Source organism: Panthera leo, chromosome B1, assembly GCF_018350215.1.
Source record: "Panthera leo isolate Ple1 chromosome B1, P.leo_Ple1_pat1.1, whole genome shotgun sequence".
Taxonomy (NCBI): domain Eukaryota; kingdom Metazoa; phylum Chordata; class Mammalia; order Carnivora; family Felidae; genus Panthera; species Panthera leo.
In genome coordinates this window covers 204,508,206-204,517,354 of record NC_056682.1, presented here as the reverse complement: position 1 = coordinate 204,517,354, position 9,149 = coordinate 204,508,206, and positions in this window count along the sequence as shown.

Below are 9,149 nucleotides of genomic sequence, written 5' to 3'. Positions count from 1 at the left end.
AAGTCGGCGGGGGCGGGGACCGGGGCTGGGGCTGGGTGGGGCGGTGGGCCTGCTGGGGCGGGGCTTGGAGAGGCGGAGCCGGGAGGTGGGGCCCGCGGGGCCGGGTGGGGCGGGGACGGGAGAGGGGAGCTGGACGGCCTCCGGGGCAGGGTCCGAGCCCGGGTGGAGCGGGGACCGCGTGGGGAGGCCCGGAGGGCAAGGGGCTGGGGCTGGGCTCCGGCCTGCGCCCGAGCCGGGACCGGGATCCACGCACGCAGCCTCCCCACGACGCCGACGCGAGGCTTTTGCACCTGCGGCGCCCGGACCCGCGCCTGCGCAGGCGGACACCTCCCACGCGACACCCGGATCCCGCCAGTGGTTCGCAGTTGCCCGGGGCGGCCGGGCGAGCGCGCGGCAGTGCTCAGGGGCCCGAGGGTGGGGTTGGGAACCAAGGCCTTCCTCCCCTGGGTGTCTCCGCCAGCTGTGCGTGGACGACCCCGTTTGCTGTGTCTTCGCACGCGTGGGCCCTTCCTCACCCGGAGTACCCACAGGCCCCGGCCCCTGCCCTCAGCTCAGATCGGGACCTCATGAGGGTCCGGGCCAGCAATAGCCACTGCCTGCATGACCCCCTCCCCACGCTGACGTTGCTGCCCTGGCTGTTCGCAGATGGCGCCCCCTCCCATCAGCTCCCCAGTGGGAAGCCTGAGGGCCCAGCATCCCTCCCTCTGGGCCCTGGCCTCTTGCTCCCGTGGGGGGGGGGGCTTTCGTGACGGCTCAGAGGCCTCCTGGACTCCTTCCTGGTAGGAAAGACCCGCCCGTACCACACTCCCAGGGAAAGGAGTGAGTTCCACCCGCCAGCCCTGCCCGGAAGGCTGGCTACAAAGGGGCGACCCCAGCACACACAGCTTTGTTTTGTCCAGGTGGCGCTGGGGACGTGTAGGCGACGTGTCCATGAAGGTCGCCCTGACCCCATTTCCTGCCAGCACTCCGGGGTCCTTCTTCTGTGGGCCTGACCGCAGACTGCAATGCCCACGGCCAAGCTGGCAGCTGTGGGCCAAGGGGCTTCTTGGGGGGCCCACCTGGTCCGCACCGTGCCTTCCTGGGCGGTTCTCCAGCCAGGCACCCACCCGGGCAGGGTAAGAATGAGCTTCAGGGAGGGACTGGCCAGGGGTGTAGGGAAGAGTAGAGCCCCAGGGTCCCAGAGGAGCAGAAAAACAGGGTGGGGGACACAGCCGGGGAGAATAATGTCCCAGGAGAGGGCGTAGTGACCACAAATGCTACGAAGGAAACGGCTGGATGTGTGCAGGGCTTGTGGAGGGAGGGACAGAGAGGGTTCCACTGCCCTGGTTGGCTGAGGGGGTCCAGGTGCAGACAGCAGAGGGAGAGGGAGGGCAGTGCCAGAGTCCGGGTCCTGAGAAGGCAGAGGATGCCGGCCCTCAATCCCAGGAGGGGGCTTCATTTGTCCAGAAACTTCACAGAGCACCCGCTGCACATCCCAAGCACTGGGCTGGCATGTCTGCCCTCCTGGAGCTGAGTTCTGGGGGGGACCGACAACAAACTGAAAAATAGCCTGGAAATGCCAGTTTGTGTTTGGTGCCAAGTGGTCGGAGGGAGCCGGGACTGAGTGCCCGGGAGGGGCAGGCCTGGGGCGGCAGGAAGGCGCCCAAGCAGAGGAAACAAAGGGCTCACAGGCCCTGGTCCTCTCCTGGTCTCCTCGACCCCCCCGTTCTGGCTTCAGCCCACCCAGCTCCCCAAACCGGCCCTCAGCCAGGTGGCAGGTCATAGGTGAGGGCCAGGCCAGAGAGCCAGGCCCCAGAACCGACCTGCCTCTTGGCCCCGAGGGGACTATGACCCACGTGCCTGTGAGAAGGCGGAGATTTCTATGGAAGACCGCTCCACGGGATCCAGACTACCGCTGACTTCTCAGGAAACAGGACTGAAGGATATATCTCTTTCCGTTGGTGATAAAGTGGAGGGCGGGGGCAACACCGTGAAAAAGGAAATCGCGTGTGTCCGTGTCTGCAGAGCCACAACTGTGCTCTCTGACACAGCGTGTCTGTGAACGTGGCAAACATACGCTTCCACCAACCTTGCCCCCAACCTCTTGGAACGCCTTGCAAAATAGTCGCCAGCTTCTGGCCGACGCTGAAACAGTCTCTTCCTGGAACAGGGTGCCCCTCGAGGATCTGGGCGGCCCTCTCCACATCCATGCTCCTGGGGATAGCTTCGGGTCCACAGGCTGTCTCTCTCCCCTTCCCCCCCCCCGCTGGCTTGGTTGGCTCAGGCGCCGTAGCACAACCCCACGGGCTCGGGGGCTCCAACAGCACACTTGACTTTTCACGGTTCTGGAGGCTGGAGGTCCAAGACCGGGGGCCGCACGGTCAGGTCCTGGTGAAGGCTCTCTTCCTGACATGCAGACTGTGGCCTTCCCACTGTGACTCCCTACGTGGCAGGAGAGAGAGTGCAAGCACGCTGCCCGGTGTCTATAAGGGCACTTAACCCCATCCCACGTGATTCACCCTCAGAGGCCCTGCCTCCAAATACCAACCCATGGGGGTTAGAGTTTTGACACACGAATTCTCTCCCTGGAGAACAACCGTCTGTTGTTGAAGCCACCCAGCTTGTGGGGCTGTTACAGGAACCCTGTCAAACTAGGCACAGAAATGGGCCAGCTGCACGTTATTTGGTGACTGCCTTCTATACGTGTTTTATTTTGAGGTCCGCTCGTGGGCCTCCTTGTTGCTGGTGCACACTCGCACAGAAACGGCTGTCCTACTGCAGCTGTCACGGTGCCTTGTCTCTGCTGCTAACGGGCTTGCGCACTGGTGCCAGACCTCGGCTCTTGTGTGAAATCCCTGCAGGAGCTCCGATCCACGTGTTTGAGTGCCACGGGTACACACGCCCATGGGAATGACACTGCTCGGCCGTGAGACGGGGGGGCCGTGTCAAGCCGTGGAGTCACCAACAAAAAGCACAAAACTGCGGGAGACGTCGCGCTAGACGGACAGCAAAAAGGGACCCGTGTTTACAGCGTGAGCCCAAGCGAGGAGACGGGGCGTGGCCTCCTGCCGCCTCCGGCCGGACGTGCCTGTCCCGACACTGATTCCTCGCTGCTGTGTGCGGTCCCCGGATGACCGGGAAAGCGCCGGCAGGGTTAGTCGTGCGGTCACCAATGAGCGTCCGCCGGCAGGTGAATCATGACTAGAGCATCCGCGAACATCGAAGCTTGACTGCGCCAGCTCCGCCTCCCCCACGCCAGGATGGGCTTGTCACTCCTTCACTGGTGGCTATGGGTGAGTAGGCCTTCTTAAGTTTTCGCCTCGTCCCACTGACGAGCCTTTTCTTTCTGGCGAGGGCCTTTGTGTTCTGTTCAAGCACCCGCCTGCCCTCAGGCCACGGAGTTGCTCCTGGCTCTGAAAGCGTTTGCCTCTCCCAAGGCGGCAGGCCAGCCCCTGCCCAGGCAGTGTGGGCGAGGCAGGGTCCCCTGACCGCCCCCTGGGGAGCATGGTGCTGAGCCTGTCCGGGTCTGGGACAGCCTCTCCCTTTAGGAAAGAATGCAAATTACGATACAAGTAGATACGTATTTATTCAGAATGAGAGAAAAAATAATACTCTTTTAACAAATTGACAATAGCACAAACATCCCCAAATCCAGAAAATACAATTTTTATTCATAACTGCATGCCACTCCACTATGATACATTTATCATCTACATTTTTTATTGTCTCTTCCTTTTTTTAATGTTTATTTTTTATTTCTGAGAGAGAGAGCACGAGCAGGGGAGGGGCAGAGGGGTCGGGCAGAGGATCTGAAGCGGGCTCCGTACTGACAGCGGTAAGCCTGATGAGAGGCTCGAACTCACAACTGTGGGATGGTGACCTGAGCCGAAGTCAGATGCTCGACTGACGGAGCCCCCCAGGTGCTTCTATTGTCTCATAACGGTTTTGAGATATTACTTTCCAAGGACAAAAGAGAAGGAGAACTTAGTGTCTCCAACGCAGCAGATTGAAAACAAAATGGTGACTTCTATTTTACAAAAGTCCTCGCTTGACAACTCATTACTCGCAGCTCATATCCATTGTTACGACCACAGTCAAATTTGGAGAGAACTTTGACAAGTTTCATTTACAAGCTGGAAAGTCTCGGGATAGTGCACTTTCTTGTGTCGTGACTAATCTCAAAAGCCCTTACGGATCTGATGAACCACCTTACATCATGTCCTTGTCCCACTGGCTGTTAGGGTTCTACGTTATCTTGATGTCAGCATTTCCTGTTAAATCAGCAGAACGTGTAATCCCGCTCCAAAAGCCCGTGTGATTCACTCCTTTTGGTTGATTGCCAGGGTGTTCCTGGAAGTGTTTTCTGTGCCAGGGTATCTGGCATTCACTTTGCTGTGCAAGGAAGTGACTAGGAAGGACATATATATACTCCGCTAAACCCCGACTCATGTTTTCACAGCTCAGCTTCCCCTTGACCGGATCCTGGAAAGCCCCCCCCCCACCCCCCCACCCCGAACCACCCCGGTGACAGGGGAAGTGACCGGGGAGCTTGAGGCAGTGTGGGAACTGCTGTGCTCATAATATCTCCCTTTAGCAAGCTTTACAAAATCATACGACCATATGACCAAGGCCCTGTGTGAATCCATGCCGTTGTGTGGACCTGCTGTGCCCCTGTGGTGCCTGTCCGTCTTTGGCCCGTGCCACGCTGCCTCCCATGGCGGCTCCACAGTCCGGATCTGATAGCAGAAGCCCGCTGCGTGTGCTCAAGGGGTGGGCGGGACCATGCCCCCCACAGAGGACGACGGCCGGCCTTCTCCACCTTCTAGAGCTGCGTTCCTTGCGTTTCTGTGCTCATGACCCCTTCCTCCATCATCAAAGTATGTCATCTTTGCTCTGAAATTTGTTCCTAGGATTCGTTTTAATCAGATATGATAAGGGGACAGAAATGGAAACAACTGCCCTTCACTGGGGTTCTTGCGGGAAGAGACGGGTGGGCAGCAGGCTCAGGGAGTAAGTTTAGGATTGGGTAGTTTGAATCATTTCGTCGGGCCTAGGCTACAGCGGTGGTCCCTGGGTGTCCGGCATCTGGCCATGGGGTGACTTTGGGGGAGGGGTTGTTGGTCTGGCGCGTGAGAGAGATGAAGGCTGTGGGGGGGTGCGGGCTTGGCTTGGTCCGTCTGCAGCAAAGGCCCTCTCCAGGAACTGACTAGCCCCAGGAGGGGCACCCTCTCCAGGCCCAAGGCCCAAATGCCAGAGCATCGAGAATGGAGAAAGTAAGCAAAAACAGTCAGGGGCAAAAAGTTTTTACCTGCCCAGAGATACAAGCCAGATTTTGTTTAAGAGAAAAGGGGCACCTGGGGGGGCTCCGTCGGTTAAGCGTCCGACTTCGCCTCAGGTCACGATCTCACGGTTCGTGGGTTCGAGCCCCGCGTCGGGCTCTGTGCTGACGGCTCGGAGCCCGGAGCCTGCTTCGGATTCTGTGTCTCCTTCTCTCTCTGTCCCTGTCCCCTCCCCTGCTTGCCCTCTGTCTCTGTCTCTTTCTCAAGGATAAATAAATGTTAAAAACATGTTTTGAATCGGGGCGCCTGGGTGGCTCAGTCGGTTAAGCGGCTGACTTTGGCTCAGGTCATGATCTCACGGTCTGTGAGTTCGAGCCCCGCGTCGGGCTCTGGGCTGATGGCTCCGAGCCTGGAGCCCGCTTCAGATTCTGTGTCTCCCTCTCTCTCTGCCCCTCCCCCGTTCATGCTCTGTCTCTCTCTCTCTCAAAAATAAATAAAACTTGGGGCGCCTGGGTGGCGCAGTCGGTTAAGCGTCCGACTTCAGCCAGGTCACGATCTCGCGGTCCGTGAGTTCGAGCCCCGCGTCAGGCTCTGGGCTGATGGCTCGGAGCCTGGAGCCTGTTTCCGACTCTGTGTCTCCCTCTCTCTCTGCCCCTCCCCGTTCATGCTCTGTCTCTCTCTGTCCCAAAAATAAATAAAAAACGTTGAAAAAAAAAATTTTTTTTTAAAAAATAAAAAATAAACGTTAAAAAAAAATTTTAAAAAAATAAAAAAGCATGTTTTGAATAAGAAATATTTGTAAAAAAGAGGAAAAATAAGGTTCTGAAGAGGAGAAGCAGGGGGGAGGGGAGCCGCTACAGTTGAGGCCCGCCCAGGGGAGGCCCCCACAGGCCCTTCCGCCGCTTCCCCCTGACGCAGGAATGAAAAGCCTAAAACGGGGGGGGGGGGGGGGAAGAAAGAAAAAAACCACATAAGGGGAGAAAATACAGGCCCAAATTTGCCTGTTGTTTCACCTGGAAAACCTGAGGGCGGCTGACAGTAGATTTGCACAAGCCGGTGCCGCAGCCCGACCGTCAGGGTCAACGCCCTGCTGTTTCCCGAGACGTCGGATCTGTGCCTGTCTCAGCGGCCCATCGGCCGCAGCCGCTTCCACACCCGGAAGGACCCCGCGCCCCCTCCAGGCTGCCCGGGGCCCGCAGGCCCTGACCCAGCCTGCGCTCACCTCCGGGGGGACTCCTGGGACAGAGTCCCTAGGACGCAGGGGCCAGCAGCTCTCGGTCCTGTTCACGGTTCGCCGGCAACACGTTCCTCCCCAGACCCCCGGCGGCCCGGGAGCCCCCCGGGAGCCCCCCGGGAGCCGGCGGGCCACGGGCCACCGTGTGCCGTGGCGCCCGGTGGAGCGCGGCTGCCAGGGCGTCCCTGAGCAGGGACAGGACCCAAGGGCCGGTCCTTTGGCCAGACTCCACGCGGTTGTCTCAGCGGCGGACGCTCTGGCCAACAACGGCCCGTGTCCACACTGACTCCGCACCGTCAGGCCGCTGCCTGAGAACCGTCACCTTCGGAGTGAAGAAGGCTGGCGTCTCGCGCCTCACGGATGCCGAAAACACAACCAAAAATCCCACACGTCTCCAGGTATGCTGAGGCCACGATACGAGTCCTGCCAAGACATACTCATTCCCTTTGGAGTTACAGGCGTCACTAACACGGTAACAGAGACACAGGTCACTTGTCACATCCCTGAGACCTTCCACAGAGCCGCTTTCACCGACACGCGTAGTGGGCTCCTCGCTCTTTCGTATCCCGGTCCGATAGATGGACCCCAGTCAGTCACGGTCTCGCCCCAGGCCTCAAGCTCCCTTCGTTAAGGGCCCTTTGCCCAACGCACACCGACTTTCAAAGCTTCCCCGCCGCCCTTCCCTGCACCCGAGGGAAGCGTCCAGCTTCTGTGCAATGGAGACGCATCGCGTGAGGCCCCTCACGGGTCTCTCCCCACCCTCGTGTCTCTGTGTGGCGCCGGGCCACGCGTCTGGCCTCCTGCTTCTCGGGATGGGAGTGTGAACTTCTTCCGTCACGGCCATCATTTCCCCGTCTTAGCACAGCAGCGACAACACACCCGAGCACACGCTTGAGAACAATCTGACCGCCTCTCCCTCCTGAGGTCTTTGCGCGGCCTCCTCCCTGTCAGATCCCCCTCGGCCCCCTCGCGAGGACGCCGTGGTGACGTGCAGGGCCCGTTCGGATCATCCCGGATCATCTCCCCACCTCAAGAGCCTTAGCTTAATCACACCTGCGAGTGCCTTCACCGCGTAAGGTCGCCCTCAGAGGTCCTGGGGGTTAGGCCCGTGGACACCGCGGCGGGCCAGCCCTCACAGTGCGTCTGTTCCGCTCACGACTTCCGCGCTATCGTCGGGCACTTCGATTCTCTGCCGTGTCGAGGCCCCAGATGTCACGTTACCGTTTTGCAAACCGCTCCCCGTGAGATCTGTATCCCGCACACCCGTCCTCTGCCTCCGGGCCGGGCTGGGTCGTTCTCCCGCTTGAAGGACGGACGCCAGGTACTGTTTCCTTAAGTGAGGGCCAGTGGCGGCCAGCGTCCGCGGAGCTCGTTTCTCCAAAACGTCTTTATTTGACCTCTTTTGCAGTGCACTTCTTGCCGGATCCAGACTCCAGCTTGCCAGTTGTTTCTTTCCAGGACTCCTTGTCCGCTGGCTTCGGTGGCTCCTGTTGAAAAGTCCGTGTGCTCTGAGGGCACGTCGTCCGTCCCTGGCTTCAGCACTCCGTCACCACGTGTTCGGGTTCTGCTTCCTTCGTGCCTTTCCTCTCGGGCTTCGCGGCACCTCTAGATTTGTTAGCTGGCTATCCTCCCTCGCTTTTAGAAGATCACCAGCTCTTGGGGCGCCTGGGTGGCTCAGTCGGTTGAGCGTCCGACTTCCGCTCAGGTCATGATCTCATAGTTCATGGGTTCGAGCCCCGCGTCGGGCTCTGTGCTGACAGCGCGGACCTCCCTTCGGATCCTCTGTCCCCCGTCTCTCTCTGCCTGCCCCCCACCTGCGCACATGCTCTCTCTCTCTGTCTCTCAAAAATGAATAAATATTAAAAAAAAAAAAAAAAGATCGCCAGCTCTTTTCTCTTCAGATGTACTTTGTGCCACCAACCGAAAGGAACTGGTACCTTGGGCTCTGTGGATGGAGGGAGGGTGGTGTCAGCACAGGGGTCTTCACCGTGTGGTGAGACTTCTGGTGTTTGGAGACGCAGTGCTGTCTGACTTGCCCAGGGCACGTGTACAGCTTAAAGCGTAAACATTAACGCCTCAAGGCCACCTGCCCCACACCCAGGCCCGATCACCCAGCTGTCTGTTCGAAATGTTCACTTGGCTCCTCGCAGGCAGCTTATCCCCTGACCACACCTGCTCCTCTTTCTTTTCTTTTCTTTTTTTTTAATTCTTTTAATGTCTATTTATTTTTGAGAGAGAGAAAACCAGAGAGAGTGGGGGAGGGGCAGGGAGAGAGGGAGACACAGAATCCGAAGCAGGCTCCGGGCTCCCCGGCTGTGAGCACAGAGCCCGTGGCGAACTCGACCTCACCTCACCTCAGAGGCTGTGAGATCATGACCTGAGCCACCCGGGCGCCCCGCTGTGCCAAGCCGAAGCCCCAGGGAGTCACCTTCCACTCTGCTCCTTCCTCCCGCCCCTGCATCCAATCCATCCGAGGTCCTAGCGCTCACCTTCCAAATGTGCCCCACGTCTGACCACCCGTGCCCACTGTCCGGCCATCGTAAGTCTGAGCCGTCAAGCGGCCGCCTGACCCGCGCATTAGGCTACTTCCCGGCCTCCGGGGCGATCCCCCGAAGCACGACCAAGACAACGGCTTACCCCGGAGCCCCCGGACGGCG